This window comes from Hyperolius riggenbachi, chromosome 12 (genome assembly GCF_040937935.1).
Source record: "Hyperolius riggenbachi isolate aHypRig1 chromosome 12, aHypRig1.pri, whole genome shotgun sequence".
Taxonomy (NCBI): Eukaryota; Metazoa; Chordata; class Amphibia; order Anura; family Hyperoliidae; genus Hyperolius; species Hyperolius riggenbachi.
In genome coordinates, this window is record NC_090657.1 from 98,267,394 (window position 1) to 98,291,802 (window position 24,409).

At 44.4% G+C, this 24,409-nt stretch overlaps 1 long non-coding RNA gene across 1 annotated transcript; it reads right to left on the bottom strand.

Annotated features, from left to right (window-relative positions):
* Positions 1-259: 259 nt before the first annotated feature.
* On the bottom strand, positions 260-23,735 carry LOC137541688 (uncharacterized). Its single transcript, XR_011025254.1, has 2 exons — positions 23,546-23,735; positions 260-508 (listed from the first exon to the last, which is right to left on the bottom strand). It is a non-coding gene; the product is annotated as an uncharacterized lncRNA (long non-coding RNA).
* Between the last annotated feature and the right edge of the window lie 674 nt (positions 23,736-24,409).

A 24,409-nucleotide genomic window follows, 5' to 3' on the forward strand; every position in this document is an offset into this window, starting at 1 on the left:
ACATCTGATTTATTGTTGCCAACCCTGCCTGTCCCTGGTTACTGAATCAGCCTTCTGTCTCTGTACTTTATCTGCTCATGTGTTGCCGACCCGGCCTGACTGACCCTTCTACCTGTGACACCCCCCAGTGGGGTGCCCAGTAGTAGATAGTACTATCTTCTTGGGACATCCTCTATTATTTATATTGCACTACAAAATGTTTTGTCATCTGCAAACATAGAAGGTTTAATCTTCTCCAAAGCGAGAACTAATATTGACATTTATTTGCAAACACATTTATTTTGCATAATTGAGTCAGTGTACTTAACGAATATACATTTTAATTGTAATATCTTTTACAAAGGTGTTTCTGCCTTCTCCTGGAGGTTTCTCCTGAACAGCTCCTTGATAACATTCTTCAGTATCCCATAGTTGTTTTTGCCTGCAAAGGCACTCCTCTGGTATACCATAGGTTAAAGAGCTTCCTGTTCCAGAACCTTGGCTTAGTGGTGTCAGCACATCCATTCACCTGAACAAATAAGATAAACAGAAGCCAGTCAGTCAGACAGAAGCTAAATATGCAACTCAGTCAATAGTCAATCACAGTTCTGCATGTTTACATACTTACAGCAAATACCATAATCAAAAAATTGGTGCTACAGTTATTGACTTATTTTGCAAGATGCCATTTTCCAGGTTTTTTTTTGCTCATGTTGTGGATTTATTCTTCATGTGAGTGACTATGTATTTGCTGCAGTTAGTTTAATGACTCACTGAGCAATTAAAGCAAATAACTGGTAAAACAGGCAGGGACCTACCAACTTTGCTCAAAGAGTAACTGTTAGCAGTAAATACACAATTAGTTCTACACTGCAGGCTGATATATTAGTAAAAAGGATGTTAATCAGGCAATTGAAAAGTTTAAAATCATTCTTAATTTTTTTTATGTGCAGTTTCTCTATCTATGCCCCCAGGCTCTAAGAGCGTCCGCACGTCCGCAGAAGAGAAGTGACAGGCATGCTGAATCAGTCTGATTGGCTGATGCCCCTGTCACTCACACCTCTGCTCTTTGATTGGCCGCCTTGGTCTCCCCTTCTCTCCGTGGTCCAGCCGCGGTAAGAGAGCAGGGAGGGGGGCCAGAGGCAATCTACTGTCACTGTCCTCTGCCCCCCTCCTCCAGTAGCATGTCCGCGACCCCCCTCAGCCCTTCTGCTGCCCACAGCTGCCGGATTCTCTCTCTTCCCTGCACTGAACATCGGGGAAGGATAAAGGCGGCACACACAGAGTCCCTGAATAATGGTTCCAGGCACTGCAGTATCCTTTTATACTCTCTGCACTGCCTCCGGTGGTAGTGCAAACAATAGATGGGAATGGCAGAGCTTGGATAGCAGGTGAGTCTGTGGTTGCTGCATTTATTCCTCCCCGCTGTGCACAGAAACAGTGCGGGGAGGAGGGGGATGCAGGGGGGGGGGGGGAGGATCCAGCCAGAGCACACAAGATGGCCCCTGCCAGCAACAGGAGTCATCTAATTTTACATGACAGAAATCACAGAAATCAAAACGTGGTCACTACAACAACATCTGTTATGTAAGTAGAGCAAGTATTTATCTAATTACATATGTGTTTTGGGCGGGGGCATTTTTTAGCTAATAGTTCCTCTTTAATATGCGATGCCATGGCAGTACTCAAATTTCTGTCAAGGCTGGTGCACTTTAATAATCCACATGTATGTGCACCATTAGTGTTAGCTGTCCAAATTAAGCTTGATACTGTGGAGAACAAACTGTAGATTGTAAGCCTTTGGCAGGGTCCTTCCTTCCCTAGTGTATTCTACATGATTGTATGCCCATCATCATTGTGCCCCTTTCCTATGATCGCCTTGTACTTTTATTACTGGGCCTACCTAACCAGCCCAAAATCGCGGAGTGGCTTCCGATGGTCCGGCTTCCAGCAGGCACAGTATGAAGGAAACTACACTTGGCTGTTGGTGTGGCTTAGTGATCCAGTATACCAGTGACAAGTGGTTATTGGAGAAGATTGTGCTTATCCCCTAAATACATTATATAGGCTGGAGGGAGGGAAGTGCTAAAAATGATGCAATCAAGCACAGCAGATATCCATATTAACCAGCTCCCAACCGCCTAACTAAAAGGGATGCAATCAAACACAGCAGATATCCACAGAGGCGTAGCAATAGGGGTTGCAGAGGTTGTAACCGCATCGGGGCCTTTGGGCCAGAGGGGCCCCTAAAGGGCCCTGCCTCAATTGCAGTATTAGCTCTCTATTGGTCCTGTGTTCATAATAATCACTTTTTATAGATACTTTGAATAGTAGTAATCATTAACAAGCTGTTCCCCATCCCCTTCTTGCACCTCTGACACTGTAGTTGCCATTGGCAGGTTTTGGTGTGCCGTATCAATTGTTATGTATAGAGTGCTTAGGGGGGCCCAATGTAAAACTTGCATCGGGGTCCACAGCTCCTTAGCTACGCCACTGGATATCCATATTAACCTGCTAACAACGATCGGTGATGGGGCGTTGCTCTCTGGGGACCACCTAATGCCAATTGGCGTCAAAGAGCGGAGTCACGTGTTCCTTGCTAGTAAACAAAGCAGGGATCCGTCATCAGCCTGCCAGCCGTGATTGGAGCTGGCAGGCTTAAATAAGGAAAAGAAAGGCAATAAACATGTGTACATCGCTGCAATCTAGCGCAGCGCTGTACAGGGGACAGCTCTGTCACTTAACTGTCCCTCCTAACGGCTCCCAATCTAATCACATACATAGGCTGATGCTTATATGTATGTGTACTGTATGGATCACAGTCTAGGGCCAATTTAGGGGGAAGGGTAAATTAAAAGAAATGGAGATTTTTATTTAAAAAAAAATATTCAATTTTAATTAATTTAAAAAAAAAATCGCAGCAGCAATCAGAGTTCATCAAAAGAATGCTCTATTAGTGGCAAGAAAAGGAGGTAAAATTCATTGTATGACCGAGCAATAGATTGTTATAGTGGCGAAGTGCTGAACTGTAAAAAATGGCCTGGTCACTAGGGGGTATAAACCACTGGTCCTCAAGAGGTTAACCCTTTGTACATGGAAACTCATGCAATATTCTTTCTTATAAACATCCTTTACATAAACAGCTAGTAGTATTGTATAAAACAGAGAATCTTTACAAAAGACTGCAGGAATTTTCTTGTCCCAATATCGCACGCTGTTACTGCTGCACACTCCATTGACCACGTTGGCCCAAGATTTCCCAGCATGTTTCATCAATATATTTGGCCGATTTCGGTCCAAAAACGGTTGAATCGTTGATGGGGAAAGCCTGTTGCCCGGTTTAATAATAATTACCGAAGCGGATGGTCGATCGGCCGCAAAATTGACAGATGTATTGCCCCCATAATTGTGTTAATGAGTAATATTCCTCTTACCCAGAGAGTGATAGAGAGCAAAAGGTTAGCTATGAGATAACAAGGAGGTCCCATAGAACAAAAGTACATCTGTCAGTACAGTATACATTCTTGCCATGGGGCAGTCCCATCTATCTGAACAATTATGCATATTTAAAGAGGACATTTATGGTATTTAGAAAAGAAGACAAGAACTACAACATAATAATCCTGTGAAAATGGTTAGTTTTATACAATTCAGATCTGTTTGCTTTTAAATCGGTTAATTATATGGAACAAATCTTCCTGGGTTATTATTTGTGTAATTATTACTATAATATCCTTTCTCCTTGTTCTGAGTAAGTGCTGGAGTGTATTTAGTTTTCTCCCATGAATTAACCCCCTGCTGCTAGAAGAATTCAATTACAGTCATTTCTCTACAACTCATCGCTTGTATTGTGTTAATCCTATAATCTATCATTTTACATAAGTAAAATTACACTTCACGGCATGCTGTGAAATTTACACATAAATAATGGCATATTGGCAGAGATATATATAAAACATATGTACCGCACCCTTAAAACTCACATTTACTGACAAGCGCACGCTCTAACTTAGGCCACTCCCCTTCAACCTTTGATTAAGTTGTGCTCCCTACTAGATATAATATATAACCTAAAAACACACTGGGCCTGATCTAATTCATTTTTTACTCCTAAGTTTTCTCCTCCTATTTTCAAATCTCATCAATAAAATGCCTTTTAAGCCAACATCAAACAAGAAAATGCTCAAAATAATGTACAGTAATGACAGTACACTTTCATCTACTTTTTGGTACTTTTCAGTTGCAGGGTCCTGAAAAGTTAACTTAATCAGAAGATGAACATTATTTCCTATCAGAAAACTTGGAAGAAAGAGCGCATTGGATCAGGCCCACTGTCTGTATACTACTCCCACCTCGTTTCCTCCCTATTCCTTTAGATTGTAAGATCGCAAGGGCTGTGCTCTCTCCGTCTTGTGTCTTTGAATTTACTGTACATTTGTTCAATTTTACATCTATCACCGTAATAACTTAAGTCTACCAAATCTGTACTGTATTATGTACCTATGTCTATATTTGGTGTACACCATTGTCTGTATTATTATGTACCCCATGTTTATTACTTAGTTTGCACAGCACAACGGAATATGTTGGTGCTTTATAAATTGATAATTATAATAAATACCGGTTAGTTATATAAGGCATGTAGGTCATATGAGAGCTGTGAAGCCCCATTCACACTGGAAGCACTAAAAAATGCTATTGATTAGTGCGTTTACAGGAGTAAGGGCCTATTTCCACTCGGAGCCATGTCAGTTTCCGAATTGGACATGACACCCAAGCTGCTGCAAAGCCACAGTGGAATCGCAATAGCCATGCACGGCTAAAGGGAAGTGGATGCGTGCTATGGAAAACTGTTGCCTTCCATCCAGAATCGCACCGCTTGTGAATGGGATGGCAAGTTATTGTCTGAATAGGTATCATTACCCTGTCCAACTTGCATGAGGAGAAACGCTACGTATTCAGACTTAGTGGAAATCCTTAGAGCTAGTTCACGCAACAAGTGAGTCATGGCAGTAACGCTAGGACATCATAACCTTCATTGTTCTTTTGGAGGCTAGTTGCACTACAAATCTGGTACCGGCTGGCTTATCCAAAGACATCTGCAGCAGGACTTTTACAAAAGCCAGCTAAGCTTGTGGCATAAATTAACCTCTCAAGGTGGCCATACATTTATTGAGTTGGCGGCTTATTGACCATCCGATTAGATAATTATTAAAATGTTCAATAACTGGGGGACAGCGTCAGGCAAGCAAAAGATCAGATTCGATCAGAGAGAGATCTTTCTCTTGGTCGATCTGCCCATACATTGCTTGATGTATGGGCACCTTAAGAGAACAATGGAGTTTACAGTGCTGTAGCATTTTGATAAAGCAGTTAAATGCCACAGAATTGCCAGAAATATCTTGCAGTATGACCTAAAGTTGTGTACACACACTAGATTAATGAACTGTGAGGCATAGAAAAAAGAAGTCTGGCACTATAGTATTTATTGTGCAGTATGTGACACAGAGATGCAAATTCAGGGCATCAGCAGGATATGGTAGTATACAAAAAGTCATGTGACAGTTCAAAAAATCATACCGATGGCATCTTTGGTGGCGTCTGGGTGCGGATGGAGACAGCAGCGGTGGGTGCCAGAGGGTTCAATCCCTTGTAAACATAACCTAACCGTAAGAAGTGTGATACAGATACAGTGTTGTGCACAATTGTCATTTACCAAAAATAGCTACTTTCAGAGAGTACCCAGTGTCACGGAACAGCCGTGAGAAACGTGGGTGAATTGGAAGGATCCGCGCAGTCCAATTTCTGATCGTTTTCTGGCTAAATTTGTGCAGCCATTACAAGAATCAGAACTGGGTTTTTTGGTTTTTTTTTTTCTCTTTCCCTCCTTCCACCAAAAGGGCACTAGCCTGCTGCAGAGTGTCCCTGGCTTCAAGCTGTGCTGATGGTCCATCCATCAGGTATAGTTGATAAGCACGATGCCAGAAGCAATCTAGTTGGGGGAAAAGTCAGACACTCTGGCTCCCTCCCAGCAGGGGAGCTGACACGTAGCTGGCTGCCCCCAAACTTCAAAGAGCCTTTGCCTGGGAATGACCTGCTATAAATCCCAGAGGTATCTCATATTCCATAAACTGCTATATGTGTCATATTTTCTGTGTTGCCAGGCTGGCAGACCCTCCAAACTAACAGAGCATGCTTGGCCCTATCTGGCGCTGGTTCTGAAGAAGTTTCAGAACATTCTGAGGTAAAGACTGCCAGTTAGGCAGTTCGAAAGTGCCCTGATGATACCACAGGGGTCCCACCCCTCATGTTTGGTATCAGGCTGCTGGGTAAATCGAGACAGACCTGAAAATGTTAGTAAATCTGCCCTGACCTGTACGGTTCTGTGAGATAGAGCCCATATATGGTTAGATATGATTTCTGGTCCCCAGGACAAGGGGAGGACTCATCTCATATTCTAAGGGGGTGTGTGGCCCCCGCCCTCAATCCCTCCTACTGGATCAGCGGCATAAGAATGGCAGAGGAGACAAACTCAGTGTCCTCCATCCTGAAACATCATCCTGATTTCATCTGTGCCAGCTTGAGGATATGCTGGCATCCACCTGGTCTGAACTCTGAACTTTGATTGAAACCAAGAACTTTACACGTTTTCCCACAAAAGGACATCTTTCCAAGAACTAAGTATTTTTTCCTCCCCTTTATTTTCATACTGTGTTATCTCATGTCTCAATAATTGTTGATTTTAATAATTTTCTGTATATATTAATTATTTATATTGCCGTGAATAAAGACTTTACCAAAGTCATTCACTGTCCCGCTACCCTATTATTCAGCATACACAGGAACTGAACTCAGATCTCTGAAGAGACGCTACTATTGTTGATATCTAGACAGAATAGAGTGTGTAATTAGTGTGGCTACTCCCAACCTAGTAACTGCATCAGAGGCTGGCAGAAGGGGCCTGGAGCTCCGGGTCTAGCTTGGGAGTCAGTCCTTGGTTCCGCCACAACTGGGGAGAGTTGCGGGAGTGATAGTCACACCCCTGGCTGTTGCTGTGATATGGTAAGATGATACAGAAGGGAGCATACCGTAGTCATATGAGCAATATAAAAATAAAATGTATCATACTCCTCCACCGTGAAGCTCTGAAAATTAGGTTGTTTTACCATGTAGTAAACTGTAAACATATAGTATGTTCCCCTGGTTTACGCGGGGGGAAACCACAAATAAAATACATAATTAACTTAATTGGTCCCCACACAAGTTGGCTGTAGAATGTATATGACTGCAGAAGAGACCTAAGATTGTGAATGTCTGTGGAAGAGGGAACTGAATCCCCCATTCAATGTTCTGTGCAAAGTCTTCTGGAATATATCAGCTCTGTAGAAATGAAATAGTATAATTTAAAAAGAAAAAACTTTGCACACTGTGAAATCTGGAATTCATTACACACTATGGCTTTCCACAAAGCGTTTTGTGAGGCTTCCATGGTTGTCCTTGGGGAATGGCTGATAACGAGGCAGATAATCCTAGGGCATTTTGCCATATTGTACATATTGGATTAATCAGATATTGCACAATCTCATTGCATATCCTCTACATAACTATTTCATTATTTGACTTTGGCTCACATTATATTGTTTCCACTAGTGTTCAGGAAGTAGAAAATGTGACTGCACTGCATGACACTGCTGAATCCGTTTTTATGTATGCTGTTTTTTCCCAAATGCCCTGGTTCAGTGCACACATAGCCGGCCTTTGACCTGAGCGACCGGAGCGGTCGCTCAGAGCGCCGGCTTCCAAGGGGGCGCCTATAGCTGATTGCCTATACTGAGGGCACCTACACCTTATTTCCTATACTGGTGGCACATATAGCTGGCTACCTTTACTGAGGGCACCAACACCTGGCTACCTATACTGAAGGCACCTACGCCCGGCTACCTAGGGAGGGGATGGAGACCTTCAACTGACTTCCTATACTGGTGGTACCTGTGCTTGGCAACCTATATTGAGGGCACCTACACATGAGATCCTATACTGGGGGCACCTATACCTAGCTACCTACCTATACCGAGTCTGATGGCGTTTTTTGGGGGGGCGCACTGCGGCTAGAACGTGTGGTGCAAATTTCGGTGCTGTGCTATCATTCTAAAAGGGGGGGGCTAACTGTTCCTCTGATTGTTTTTATTAATATTTCCGAAAGGTTGTAGCCTTCATTTTTAAGTGCATTAAGGATAATGCACTCTTTCCATCTATTCGTGGTTTTTAATAGTATTTTTTCTATTATACATATGAGATGTGTCACGGAGATCTGAGCATTTGGCGTGATGTGTCACAACGTCAAAAAGTTTGAGAACCACTGTCCTAGGAGATATCTCAGGAGAAAAGGTGAATTGCATATGTGCCTGTGTGTGTGCGTGCGTGCTTGCGTGTGTGCGCATGTGGGAAGAGGATGAAGGGGGGGGGGGGGGGGACAAAAATCAGGTTTCGCTCAGGGCACCTAAGGCCGGCCCTGCATGCAAATGCCACAGTACTGACTTGCTTGTTGTGCCAGAAGTACCCAGCCCTACAGTTCCTGACTGCATTACAAGTGCCAATTATGAGGTAGCTTCTGTCCTCTTTATATATGCACCATACTTACTTCTATGTCAAACCTGGCTCAACCAGTAATACGTTCACTATCACTTTCTGTATATTTGCTTCTCAGTTGAGTTGCTAATACCTAAATGTCCTTGAAAACAGGTATATCCTGTTTATGTTTTCCCACTACCTAGCTTATAATATAACTACTCTACTTGTCATATTTTCATATAAAAAATAACAGAACAATAGTAATACTAAGCGGCCAGGTGCAGGCTGCAACAACATTCTATACGGTCTTAATATACAGCAATGTTGCCATTCTTTGGTACAATATGGAATGACTGCCACTGAATACAACTAAAAACACTTATCAGCTAAGAACCGCACTTGGTCTGCTATCTCCCCCAGAAACCTCTCCGTGATGTAATAGCAATTCTTGAGTCCAGTACAGAAATAGAGATGGCTCGAACCTCCGATTTTAGGTTCGCGAACCTTGAATGCGAACCTCCGCAAAAAGTTTGGTTCGCGCAAACTTTTTGAACCGCAATAGACTTCAATGGGGAGACGAACTTTGAAAACTAGAGACAATTTTTGCTGGCCACAAAAGTGATGGAAAAGATGTTTTAAGGGATCTAACATCTGAGTTTTTGCATGGAGGAGTGGGATACACACCAAAAGTCCCCGGGAAAAATCTGGATTTGACGCACAGCAGCGTTTTAAGGGCAGAAATCACATTGCATGCTAAATTGGAGGCCTAAAGTGCTTTAAAACATCTTGCATGTGTATACATCAATCAGGTATTGTAATTGTAGTAGTGTACTGCTTCACACTGAAAGACCAAACTCACTGTGTAATGCACCGCACACAGCTGTTTGTGTAGTAAAGGCCGTGCTGGACTGGTACGTACCATGACGAGAGTGCAGGTGATGGCGGCTTTCCAGCCCATATGGTCGCCGGGCTGAGGTAGCTCAATGACAGAACAGTGACTGTCCAGCTGATCGAATTTGGTCTGTCCACAATGAAGCAACAACCTTATTATCTTGGGTGTGCCCCCCCCCCCCCTCCCCCCGAGACACTCATATAGCCGTCGGTCATTGCTTCATTGTGATACGCAAGCCCCTTCACCGCGGCAGAAAAATTATTCTAGCAGCGGCTTTAAAAATTCAGGAATCCGCCTGGAGTCCTGGACCCTGTTGGTGGTGGCGGAGAAGGAAGTCAAGCGGCCTGCAGGCAGAGATGCTGTGTGGGGAGCGACTTAGTCTTGGGGCAGGCAATCACACGGCGTGCAGGCAGAGATGCTGTGCGTGAGGACTGACTTAGTCTTTCGGTTGGCCTGACTGTGCTTTGCAGACCATGTGGTCAGATGGACCCTTGACTTAATGCTGTGTGCCAGAGATGACACAACTTGCCTTTCAACATCACGGTACAGTTTGAGTATCGCCTTTTTTGAGAAATAATTGCGGCCTGGTATCTTCCACTGCGGTGTGTGGCTTTGCTTTTGTGTGCGCTTTTCCTCAGGTGGTCATCCCATTGCAGTTTGTGCTTTGTCATCATGTGCCTCCATAAGGAAGTTTTCCCTACGCAGGTCTTGGTCTTTCCACGGCTCAGTTTTTGGTGGCAGAGAGTAAAGATGGCATTGCTCTCATCTGAGGCAGGCACAGAAAAAAATTTCCACACCGCTGAGCCCTGGGTGATGGCACTTTGGTGGTGGCGGCCGACTGAGTGTTAAGTGGGGTGCCAGAATCAGAGCAGGAGGAGGAAGATATGTCACGCTTCCGTGCAGAAGCTGAAGAAGATGAGGTGTTCTGTGTTAAATAGTCAACTACTTCCTGACAATCTTGGGGGTTGATGGCACACGCCTTCTGAACACTGTACTTTGGTCCGGGGCCGCACAAAATCACGACAGCGCGACCTCGAACAGACCTGCCGGGTGGCCTGCCTCTGCCTGTTTTGCCCATATTGAGGGGGATAAAGCGAAAGGTATGCACTTACTTGACTAATACAATGTGCAGTCACACAGGTGCAGTGAACAGATATGCAGTGACTGGTATCTATACAATGTGTAGCTGTCACACACACAGGTACCGTGAACAGGTGCAGCGACTGGTGGTATATAACACTGCGTGCGCGCACGTACGTAGGTAGGTGCACTGAACAGGTGGGTATGCAGTGATTGGTATTATAAATGTGCAGCTGTTACACACACAGGTAGTCAGTGAATGTGCTGGGCCTGGCAGTGGCATAGTAGGAATTACCAAGGGGCCAAGGTCCGACAGGGCTGTATATGCAACACAAGTGTCCACACACACAAAAAAAAAATAGATCACAAGAACAACATTAGCTCTCAAAAGAGCTGAGGAATGCTTTTTAGCAATAAGTATCAGCAAGAAGGAGCCGCCTAACAAGCTTAACACAAGAGCCTAACTAAGCTTTCCCTATGTCAGCAGGTTCTCTCCCTTCTCTAATTACTGCAGCCACACAAGTGAGTGAAAAGGCTGACGCTGCCTGCGTTTTATAAGGGGGGGGGGGGGGGGGGCTCCAGGAGGGAGTGTAGCCTGATTGGCTACCCTGTGTCTGCTGACTGTGATGTATAGGGTCAAAGTTGACCCTAACGATGTAGTATAGGAGGCGAGTCGAACTCGCATATAGTTTGTGGTTCACCGCGAACGCGAACCACCGAAGTTCGCGCGAATAAGTTCGCGGTCGAACCGTTCGGGCCATCTCTATACAGAAATCACTTAATTTCAGAATAATGAATGCAATCCAACAGCCTCACGTTTTGAAACTTTTTGTGGCACTTTCTTTTGTTATAAATATGCTTCAGCCAAATCAACTCTTTATGTACATATGGCACACAGTCCCCTTTTGCTAGTTGAATATATTTCACAGTTTAATTCAGAAAGTTTGATCTGACTTCCTTTACATGGGCCACATTGGTACTTTGTTTTCAGTTCCACCTAAAATAAAGCTGACTAGTCTTTATAATAAATCCCATAAAAATGAACAAAAAAGAATTGATTGCAAGAAAATGAAAAATGCCCATGTTTATCTTCGTTAATATAGATCTGACCAAAGTGTGTAAAATATCGGATCAGACAGGTGTCTAAACCGGCCACCCAGCATTTCACTCAAATGCTTTTTCTGCAAGCATGCAGAAAAGCATTTTGTAGCTTTCGGTGACTTCTGGCAGCGTCACACAGGGGACATGGAAAAGCGATCCTGGAAGCAACATATCGCCAAAGTGCTGTGAAGATGATCCATAAAATAAGGATAAAAACGCAGCATTTGCGTAAAGGCACTGCCCATTCATTTGATTCAGAGGACAGGAATACCGACAGCTCTGTACTGGAGATATTTTGCTTGGGAGACAGTATGCAAACGTGCATATTTTGATACTTTTAACGCACACTTAATAATCCATTACCTCAAACTGAACATTCGATATCGATTAACTTCAGTGAATGAAGAAATGAGAGATGTGTCTCCTCGGCTATCCCCCTTGAGTCCTATAGCAACACATCCGGGCTTTAAACAAGATCACATGGGTGCTCTTGGTAGGATAAGGGGTAACCTAGTGGATCTTTTTTTTTTTTTTGCTAAAATGTGTGATTGGGGAAATTGGTTACCGATAGAGGAGTTAAGGGTAGACCAGATCTTTACTGGTGGACGTATTGCTAGCTATGTTACTTCCTGGTAGATTTGAGGGCACGTCCATCACAGTTATGGACACCATCTAATTTTTATGTAAAGGGGAAAAGCCACTTAAGGAGACCTATCCATCATTTATGTGCTACTCAACTCCCAGGTTGACCCAACCTTGTCATATTTTACTCACTGGGTAGCAGAATTGGGACACAATCTCTCCAGTGTTGAGCAACATAGAATATGCATATTTCTGCATAAATCTTCCTTATCTTTCAGAGTACATGAGATTAACTATAAAGTAAGCTAGAAACTTTTTCATTTTCGATAATTTATTACGTTTCATAACACGTTTATAACACGTTTCGACAATCTCTTGCATGCTTAATCCTCTCTCTCCCAGCTGACTTTTGCCTGTGTGTATGTGCTGAACTTTTAATCAAATCTTCAATTAGGGCTGGAACCCACAGGAGCGCTTTTGGCAGCGTTTTGGCAGCACTGCGATACGCTAGCAGTTTGCCAAAACGCTGGGCTAATGTTAATGGATGGGGCAACTTCCACAGGAGCGTTTGCGTTTCTCAGAAACGCAAACGCAGGACATGCAGCATTTTGGGAGCGTTAGCGCTTCAATGCAAAGTATTGAAACGCTAGCAGAAACGCTCAGCAAAACCTAAACTGAGCGGTTCTGCTAGCGTTTTGCGGTTCAGCACACTGTAACAAAATTAAAAATTATTCACAGGACCAATCAGGATAAAAACGCGAAACGCAAAACGCTACACAACCGCTGAGGAAAAAAATACACTGTTGCAAAACGCGACCGAAAACTCGCATGAATCAGCTTGCAAACCGCTCAGGCAAAACGCTAGCGGTTGCGTTTAGCGTTTGCGGTTTGCAGTGGGTTCCAGGCCTAAAGGTCTGTTTTACTGGATGTGCCCAGCCGCTCCTATCTCTTCAGCAACAAGCCGTGTGATATTGCTTTTTGGGCTTTGAGCACTCTGGAGTGACCTGGTTGGCGGTCCTGTGCACCTCCTTTCTACTTATTTGCTGGCATAACACGTTTATTGTCTGATATGCTTGCTACCCTTGTAGTTGTCATGGCGAATATATGGTTATATTGGTCTCTTGTGGCTCAGGGGGATGGCCAGATCTGTGACCATGCCACTTGCTTGTGCCCGGCTCAGTTCCGTGGCTGTGTCTGTATAGCCCCTCCATTCGCCATTTTCTTTGCCATCATTAGAGCAGAAAAGAGGTGTGGTAATCAACCCCTGTCCTACGCATTTGCATGTTAACAGTTCAGTTTCCTATCCCGGTCTAATAACGGAGGCTGGTGGAGAGATACACCTCCTGGCTTCTTTGCCATTATTGGAGCAGGATGGAGGTGTGGTGATCATTGCCCACCCTCCGCATTTGCATGTTAATAGTTCAGTTTCCCATCACAGAGCCGGCCTTTGGGGGGGGGGGGGGCAACTGGGGCAAACGCCCCAGGCCCCGCGCTTGAAGAGGCCCCGCGCCACCTGACCGCCCGCTGCCCCCCCCCCTTCCCGGCCGCGTGCTCGTGCGGCCAGCAGGAGGAGAGCAGCACAGTGGAAGGAGAGCTGTGGGCAGCGGCAGAGAAGGGGGGCCATCTCCCCCCCCTTCCCTCACCTTAGTGCTTTCCCTCCCTCGCTCTCTCCTCCAGAAGTAATGTGCGGGTGGCTGGCAGTGGGCGGAACTTACCTTCCGTCTCACTCCAGCGCCATAAGTTCTGGTGCCGCTTCTCTGGTCTGGACCAGACCAGAGTAGCGGCAAATCCATCCCGCCCGGCCCTGCATCGAGACGGAGGTAAGTTCTGCCCGCTGCCTGCCAGCCACCGCACATTAGTTCTGGAGGGGAGAGCGAGGGAGGGAGAGCACTAAGGTGAAGGAAGGGGAGGAGACGTCCGCCCTTCCCCGCTGTCCCCACAGCTCTCCCTCTTCTCTGCGCTGCTCTCCTCCTGCTGGGGGCACACCTGGCTACCTATTCTGGGACATATACCCCCGACTACATATACTTGGGACATATACCCCTGCCTACATATACTGGGTACATATACCCCTGGCTACATATACTGGGCACATATACCCCTGCCTACATATACTGGGCACATATACCCCTGCCTATACTGGGCACATATACCCCTGGCAACATATACTGGGGACATATACTCCTGACTACATATACTGGGCACATATACCTCTGGCTATATATACTGGGGACATATACCCCTGACTACATATACTGGGCACATATACTCCTGGCTACCTGTTCTCGGGACATCTCTACCCCTGGCTACCTGTTCTGGGGACATCTATACAGCTGGCCACCTATTCTGGGGACATCTATACCGCTGGCCACCTATTCTGGGGATACCTATAGACCTGGGGCTACCTATTTTTGGGGAACCACTGCTGTCAGATTGAGTTTGGGGAACTGCTGCCAGGTGAGAGGTGAATACCATATTAAGGGGGCATTCTGCCTATTTATGTGAAATGCTGTCTATTTATGTGCCTCATGACTGCTGAATTTGTCTTGTTGGGGGCCTCATGGTTACTGAATTTGTCTTGTTGGGGGCCTCATGATTTGTTGGGGGCCTCAAGATCACTGAATTTGTCTTGTTGGGGGCCTCATGATTGCTGAATTTGTCTTGTTGGGGGCCTCATGATTGCTGAATTTGTCTTGTTGGGGGCCTCATGATTGCTGAGTTGGTCATGTTGGGGGCCTCATGATTGCTGAATTTTGCAAGACAAAAGTTACTACAACAATGTGAATTTTGTGAAACATGAACCATCGAATTTCCAAATTAATTAAAGCATGAGCTCCCCCACCCCCACACTTAAAACCACCATGCAAATGTTTGTTTTTATATTGGTTGGCTTAGTGGCCTTTACATGACATAACTGTTTTCAAACAATAATAATAAGGAATACTGCATTAAAGGCGGACAAGCCCATGAACGTGGCGATACGGTATATGGCCTACACTTATGGCTCTAGGCCCCGCATGTGACACTCGCCCCAGGCCCCGCATACTCTAAGGCAGCCTCTGCCCATCAGGTCCGCAAATGGAGAGGTCAAGTGGGATGCAGCAGCTTGGATTCCGCTGCTGTGATTTTTTTGTATTTACATTCAATTATCATGATAAATAGCTGCAAGTGGTAGCGTTACATTGTACATGTCAAAAGCACTGCAACTTAAGAAAAAGATGGTTATCTCGAAACGTCATAGTACAAGCTTCATGCAACTTGAAAATAAAAGAGTGAGGCATGGCTTGGTTCTGCAAGGAGATGGCCTCCTGAACCTCAGCTCCCGCACTTAGTCCACTCAAAGTTTCAAGTTTAGCAACCATCAGCTGACCCTTCCCTGTTATGAGGAGTTCCAGCAGACAGCAGACCACCCCAGCTGATCCTGGACCCTCACAGACCCAGCTCCAGAAGACTGTGCCGGAAATATTCCGTACACAGCGAACAACCTACAGGCCTCAAAGATGGCGCTGCCAAAAGACACGCAAGCATCCCAGATTCCCAGTCCTCCCCGCAAACATCGGCGAGGGCAAATTCCCAGATCAGTGATAAACACTGCAAACCACCCACACTTACGGAAAAAAAAAGCTATGGCAGAAAACATAAAATCCCCCCTACACCAGCGATAGCAGAGGTTCGCAACCATGTGGTAGCAATTGGTAGCAGAGTGCTTACCTTGGAGGTTGCAGGTTCTAAGCAAGACTCTAGGATTTCTGCACTCCATCAGATGGCAGATCGGCACAGCGAGAGGCTGGCAGAGCACTCGTTACTTAGAGGACCTTGACAATCACAAGTGGAAATGCAGCATTCGAGTTAACAGTATCCCACAGTTGGTGGCCCCAGACCAAATACAACAGGCTTTAACCGCCATCTTTGATGACCTTTTGGAGCACCCCTCTGATTCCACAATTTGGTTTGATCGAGCACACAGGGCTTTGAGACCACGTACAGTGGATGGTTATCAACCAAGAGACATGGGGCTTGATTCATCAAGCTGCGGAGCTAAAGCAGCGCAGCTTAATGAGAGAAGTGCAAGTTCAGTGCATGCTATGCTGCGGTGGTGCAGTGTAGCGAATGCTGGTAACTTACGCGCACTCCTTGTAACTAATGGTCACTCCACTCATCCTGCGGGTTCAGTGGTTTTCTAGGACGTGATCCCCGATTGTTGATTGGCCCAATAGGCTGCCTGTCACTTGCTTTAGCAGCGCAGCTTGATGAATCAAGCCCTTTATTAGCTGTCTTTCATCTTTTCCCTTAAAGGAGGATATGCGGGCTACAAGGGGACAGGAGGAGATACTATTTAATGAAAGTCCAGTGCATCTGCTTTGAGATCTTTCTGCATTTACACTGTCTGAATGGAGGCTACTGAAACCCTTGCTACAGGCTCTGAGAGAGAATTGCTTGGTCTATTGATGGAAGTTGCATTTGCATTAACTGTGCACACTGGAGGCAAAATGTATACGCTTCCCACTGCTGCTGGATTCCCTGACCTTTGTATGGATCTGGGTCTGCCTCTGATAGACATTCCTAATAGGTTCCTGAGTTGGAGGGAATTGTGTTACCCATTGGACTCACCATTGTCATTTTCAGTTATAGTATGGATTTGGACTTAGATTGTTAACATTTCCTGATACACTGCTCTTGATTAATGTAGCCTGAATATATTTGTTTTCTGTTATCAGTGATTCTACTGCTGCCTCTGCATAGGCTGTTTGATAACGTCATCTATTGTTCTACATTGTCTTTCATGTGTTTTCAATAAATCTTTAATAGTGAAAAAAAGCTTTACTGAAATTCATTATGGTCCTATATCTGAAAACTCACACTGTGAAAAATGTTTTTTTTTTTTTTTAAACTTTTGCAAAGGCAAAAACGACATTTTCACATCAAAGATTTGTGATCATCTTAACAAAATGTAGTACCCTTATGCAAGTTTCTAAACTGCATGGATAGCATGTGCAGTGGGTTACAAAACATGCGGGCCTACTACACTCATAATTAAAATGGACCTGAATTCAGAACGTCCTCTCTGCGCTAAAATATACGCAACAGCATAATAACCTTTAAACAAAAAACATTTCTTTGTTACAGCTAAATCTCCAGTGTTTTTACTTCCTTATTCGTGGAAGCAGACATATTGTTAACATCCTGTGCTTTCTGGTAAGCTTAACTGCCATCTCTGCTGTGGCAGTCATGTGACACAGGGGAAAGTTAAAATTAAAATAACTTGTAATTAGACACAAATGAGGGGGAATTGAACAGGGTAAACTTTCTAAATACATACAGGGTACATTTCACTATATTTTCCTTCTGTCCTGAGCAAGAGTTCAGGTCCACTTTAAGTTAATCAGTGAGTTAATCCTGCCCATAGACACTAGATGGCAGTCCAGTGTAAGAAATAAACTGAGCTTTTGTACCATATTTCTACAAACACATTAAAGAGAATCTGTATTGTTAAAATCGCACAAAAGTAAACACACCAGTGCGTTAGGGGACATCTCCTATTACCCTCTGTCACAATTTCGCCGCTCCTCGCCGCATTAAAAGTGGTTAAAAACAGTTTTAAAAAGTTTGTTTATAAACAAACAAAATGGCCACCAAAACAGGAAGTAGGTTGATGTAAAGTATGTCCACACATAGAAAATACATTCATACACAAGCAGGCTGTATACACCCTTCCTTTTGACTCTCAAGAGATCATTTGTGTGTTTCTTTCCCCCTGCAGCTATCTTCTACTGAAGTGTCAGGCTGTTTCTTCCTGCAGAGTGCAGACAGCTCTGCCTGTATGTAATTCCTCAGTATGTGAAAGCCCAGCCAGCTCAGAGGAGGATTTATCCAGCTTGTAAAAGATAAGAGAGCAGAGAGAAGCTGCTCTAATCTAAATAACACACAGGCAGTGTGCAGAGAGGGGCCTGGAGGGGGGAGCTGCATCACAGAACCACAACACTGAAGAACTTGGCAGCCTTCCAGACACAGGCTGACAAGTCTGACAAGAGAGAGATAAGTTGATTTATTACAGAGATGGTGATAGTAGAACGCGCTGCAGTAAGCCAGAACACATTAGAATAGCTTTTGGAACTTTTAGGATGATAAAAAACAGGATGCAATTTTTGTTACGGAGTCTCTTTAAGTATGCATTCCATATTCCAGCACCCAGTGTATTAGGTACAGCATGTTGTTAAAGTTTCTGCTTTGTATTTCCTGTTGACGCTTCTTCATACTAACTCTGTGACCTGACACAAACCTGGTACAGTCCCTTAAACTAAGGTCAAATACTCCCTTTCATTTGCCTAGTGCTGCATACAGATGATAGTCACCCGAAACAATCCTTTTTAGTGACAGTTTATAATTACTAGGGATGGGACAGATCACATATTGTTGTGATCCTAGTTATGCCCCTGAAGGAAAGGGTCTGGAAATATTTTACCGTGTGCAAACACTGACTAAATATTGTAAAAACTAAGCAATTTTATTTATGACATTATTCTTAGTACAGATCCTCTTTAGTAGCCCGATCAATGCTCTTTATAACCCTAACCAAATGCAATAAACTATCTCTAAGCTTTTCATTCTTTCCCCTGAATACTATCAATAGCAGAACTGATAATTACTATGGATGCATCTCATGCCCAGGCCAGCAGGTGCCAAAAATAACTCAAATATTATTATTTCACATCCATGTGTGGAACCCCAGGTGAGAGACATAAGGAGGCTGACATATTTATTTCCTTTTAAACAATACATATTGCATGGCTGTCCTGCTGATCTACTGCCTCTAATACTTTAGCCATATACCCTGAACAAGCATGCAAATCAGATGTTACTGACAAAAATCTGACAAGTTTAGCTGCATACTTGTTTAGGGTGTGTGATTCAGACACCATCATAGCTAGAGATCAGCAGGACTGATTAAAAGGAAACAATTATGGCAGCCTCCATATCCCTGTCACCTCGGGTTCCTTTTATGCATGGTTATCCTGTGTCATCTATTCACTACAATATAATCTGTTTTTTTTTAAGCATTATTTTCCCTGAACTCATCCTTGTATTGTAGAGAGAACAGAGGCGCCAAAAGAATGAAAGCATATATCTAAAAGTTATACAATTCTTAGGGAGGCGGTGGTGGATGCACCTCCCCAAAGTAGACAGGATACTGTAGATTTAGATACAAGAAATTTTATTTATATACTCCAACAAACAGTGCAATGCGTTTCGCGGGTATATTCCCACTTCTTCAGGCAATAACAAACAGGAGTACACACAGTGCAGTCTTAAGGTTACGATAAGCGCCTCTTATCGTGACCTTAAAACTGCACCGTGTGTACTCCTGTTCGTTATTGCACCGTTTGTTGGAGTATATAAATAAATTTTCTTGGGCTCTCTGTGTCCCTTTTTTCCCTTTTTCATCCTTGTATTAATTACCTCACTTATTTAGCAGTGATCCATGAAATAACATAAGGTATTTCATGAAAGCACCTGTGTCTACCTCTACAAAGGCAGATGCTCTCAGAATGTTGTCATTATTTGGTTCCAAAAGCTTTAATACCTCAATTCACTGGTACAAGCATTCAAATTAGTCTCTTTCTACCACCATGGTTGTTCAAGACCAGTGGACACAAAGTTCTGAATCCACAGACTGGCCAGGAAATTACTGTATTCAGGAGATCAGAGTTAAAATAACTATTTATTTTCTATTAAAAGGAACCCGAGGTGTGCGACCTATGAAGGCTGCCATATTTATTTACTTTTAATCAATACCAGTAGCCTGGCAGCCCTGCTGATCTTTCTGGTCAGTAGTATCTGAATCACACACCTGCAACAAGCATGCAGCTAATTTTGTCATTGACATCTGATCTGCATGCTTGTTCAGGGTCTTTGGCTTAAAGTATTAGAGGCAAAGGATCAGCAGGACAGCCAGGCAATGTGCATTGTTTAAAATTAAACAAACATGTCAGCCTCCATATCCCTCTCGCCTTGGGTTCCCTTTAAACAATACCAGTTGCCTAGTGTCCAGCTGATCTCTTTGGCTTCAGTAGGTTCTGAAGCTCACACCGGTAACAAGCATGCGGCTAATCCAGTTTAACTTCAGTGAGAGTGTAACGATTGCGGAACTTTCTCCGTGATCAGCGCACAACGCGTGCGCTGACACGGCGGAAATCCTCCACAAGCGTATATTTGCAGGCACCCAGTAAAAGGTGCTACGCACCCGTAGAGGGAAAATTCCTGTCGGCAGATGGCGCTGGGGAGTGCAGAGGAACCAATCCTCTGTACCTCCACAAATGCCAGACAGGAATTGTACGAAGCACAGAACGCAATCGCAAGAGAGGCGATTGCGAATGAGACGAGCTAAGGGACAGGTTGTATGTGTGTGCGCCAACCTAGTCGCCACCCCGCGACAGTGCACACACAACAGCAGATATGAAACAGGAACGCGATCGCGAGAGGTGCGATCGCCAGACGTGACACAAGGCTACAGCAAGGCGGAGCACGAGAGTAGCAAAGGCACAGCAAATCATACAATGAGGAGATACGGAAAATAACAAACGCTAGCTAACCGCGAACACCGCACTCATTCGCAACAGTGTACGCGGTTATGCGCGCTCTCCACGTGATAAGCACAATAGAGACAAGCATGCCTAACTAACCATCGACAGACAAACATGAAACAGAGGACGCGAACGCTTGCTTAACGGTTACCTCACCGAGCCTCCAGCAAGCGTCCGTAGCAGACAAGACAGACACACGAAAACAGGGACAAGCGAGAGATAGGATCCACAGCACTAGCAAAAGTGGCTAGCGCGATCCAGGTACAGAGTAGCAGAACAGAAGGATCCACAGCACTAGCGAAAAGTGGCTAGCGCGATCCCAGAAGACAGAACAGAAGGATCCACAGCGCTAGCAAAAAGTGGCTAGCGCGATCCCAGGAGACAGAACAGAAGGATCCACAGCGCTAGCAAAAAGTGGCTAGCGCGATCCCAGGAGACAGAACAGAAGGATCCACAGCGCTAGCGAAAAGTGGCTAGCGCGATCCAAGGAGACAGAACAGAAGAGATAGCTGGTAGCAACCGCTGCACCAGCTATACTCCAAGAACAGAGATCAGAACCATTTCCTGTCGACCACCGCTGGGACAGGACAACAGCAACAGAACAAACAAACGGATAAACAATCCTAACTGCATTAGGGAATCTGCATAGCACAGTTTCCAGGAATTACTCTAAGCTGATCTTCAAACAAAGAGCATGGCTGACACTCTCCAGAGTGTTTCACAGGAAGACTCCTTATCACCAGCCAAGCATTGTGGGAAAGACATAGTATTTATAGTACACGCCTCCAATGAATGTGGCCAGGCCATTTGCATGACAACGTATGCAAATTCCTCTGCAAGCACAAGCTGCAAAACTGACAGAAGCTCTTCTTTCCAGAGTCCTGCAGCATGCAAACCTACACAATGGTCAAAAAGCTGCCTGCCTGCACAGGCAGCTGAGCAAATCATCACAGAGAGCACCTGATCTGCATGCTAAGGCCAGGGTCAAACTTAGCAGAATCGCATGAGCTTTTCACTATGTGCTATGGGGAGAACTGATGCGATTCTGCTAAGTGTAACCCTGGCCTAAAATTATGGAACAGCAGGACTGCCAGGAAATGTCATTGTTTAAATTGTACCTAAGATGTGTTAATATAAGAAATGTATACATACCTGGGTCTTCCAGCCCCCTTCAGGCTGATTGGTCCCTCTCGGTCCTCCTGCGCCACCTGGTCCCTCCGCTATGGGTCCCAGTAATTCCATCAGTCGGTACAGGCGCAGTCAGACCACGCACCCTCCCTTGTCACTCTCCCATGGCCGGGAGCGTTCTATGCCTGTGCAGTAGTAAGCAAGCGTACAGAACTCTCTCAGTGATGGGAACGCGATGTGGGGCATGCGGAGGACCACACATGCACATTACCCCCCCCCCCCCCCCGACTGACTGAATTACCGGGACCCATAGCAAAAGATCCAGGAGGTGGAGGGCAAGGGACCGATAAGCCTGAAGGAGGCTGAGGAAGACTGAGGTGTGTATACATTTCTTATTTTAACTCATCTCAGGTACACTTTAAAGGGAAATAAATATGTCAGGCACTATATGCCTTTCACCTTAGTTTCCCCTTAATTGGCTTAAAGAAATAGGGAAAGTCCGCACTTCCAGCTAATAATAACAGTGGGATGTGCCTGGATCTGGAGTTGTCAGCAAGCAATTCCAATCTTGTATAAATAAAGATGAGTCCGGCACCATCCACTTAATGCTCTTTTTTCTTTATTGTCAGATCACCGACATCTCCAACAGATGGAGATGTCGGTGATCTGACAATAAAGAAAAAAGAGCATTAAGTGGATGGTGCCGGACTCATCTTTATTTAATTGGCTTAAAGAGGAACGCCAGTGAAGATAATGTAATAAAAAAAAGTGCTTAATTTTTACAATAATTATGTATAAATGATTTAGTCAATGTTTTCCTTGTTGTAAAATCTTTCCTCTCCTGACTTACATTGACATTTATCACATGGTGACATCTTTACTACTGGCAGGTGATGTCACTGGAAGGAGATGCTGCTTGCTTTTTTGGCAGTTGGAAACAGCTGTAAACAGCTGTTATTTCCCACAATGCAACAAGGCTCCCACAGTGTGATGTCAGGACCTCAGAGCTGTGAGGTGCTGACATCACATGTGGGAGGGGTTTCACCACAAAACCAGCCATACAGAGCCCCCTGATGATCCGTTTGAGAAAAGAAATAGATTTCTCATGGTAAAGGGGGTATCAGCTACTGATTGGGATGAAGCTCAATTATTGGTTACGGTTTCTCTTTAAATTCTTTCTGTTAACCTGCATGCACAGCCTTAGATTGAGAATGTGCTCCCAGCATGCACCACTCCTACAAGGTTGTGTGAATGGTAACACTAATAAGCACCAGGCTCTGCCTTGTCTCATCTTGTACTGAAGAGAAAAGAACAACCTGTACATTTCTGGAGAATTTTATAGAAAACCGAACAAAATTTGTAAAATAAAGACTAATTAAAATATTATGGTCATTTTATTGTGACAAAGGAATTAGAAGTTTGTTTGAAGGGACTGTGACAGCTAATAACACATTGGGCAATGTCACTATTCAGCTCTAGATGCTTTGTACCTATGATGAATGTGCATCTAAAAGAGTCGCATGTAGCAACAGGAACACAGCAAATACAGAGACATGAGAGTAAGGGGGAGGCTGTAGCCTGAAATGACTGGAGATGGAAGGGGAAATAGGAGGAATGACGACAGACTTACCTGCAAGCAAAGAGTTAACAGCGTCCCTTGCCCCAGCATGGTTCCTCACAGTATATAGATAATATAGGACAGGAGGACTAGACCAATAATGGCAAAAAACATCAGGATGAAAATGTCCAGCATCTTGGAGGCCGTGGATGCAGGAAGGTAGTCTGGGAGAGGGGGGCTGGGAGAGATGTGAAGGGAGGGCTCCAGCTGCTCATCCTGCTACTCTCTCCTCCTCTCACATTCATGCTGTACTGTCACCAATTGCTGAGCACTGCTGTGACATCAGCTCTGTGACCACACACAAAACAGGTCAATTCTTCTAGGATTCCTGACATTCAACAACAAATGGAAACCAAGAGAGGTTGTCACAGTTCAACCAGTATGATCAAAAAGAGCATCATTATCGATTGCACGTGTGTACACAAAAGGAAGCAACCGTTTGAATGAGTCTGCATTTTCCAACTCTAAATTGATGCATTATTTTTCAGAAAACCGGTCAGAAAAAAAACATACCTGAATTGAAAAATTAAATAAAAATGAGATCCTGCTTGATCCATTCCATTCCAGCAATGGGTCTCTATGAACATATTCAACAAGAGCTTGTGGAAGATGCTCTTGTTACCATACAGTTTGTGTATGAGCGCATTTGTACTGCATCCTTACACTGTTCATGTATGAGCGTATTTGTGCTGGATCCATACACTGTTCATATATCCATATACTGTTTATGTATGAGCGCATTTGTGCTGCATCCTTACACTGTTCATGTATGAGCGCATTTGTGCTGGATCCATACACTGTTTGTGTAGGATTATTTGTGCTGGATCCATACACTGTGTATGATTGCATTCGTGCTGGATCCATACACTGTTAGTG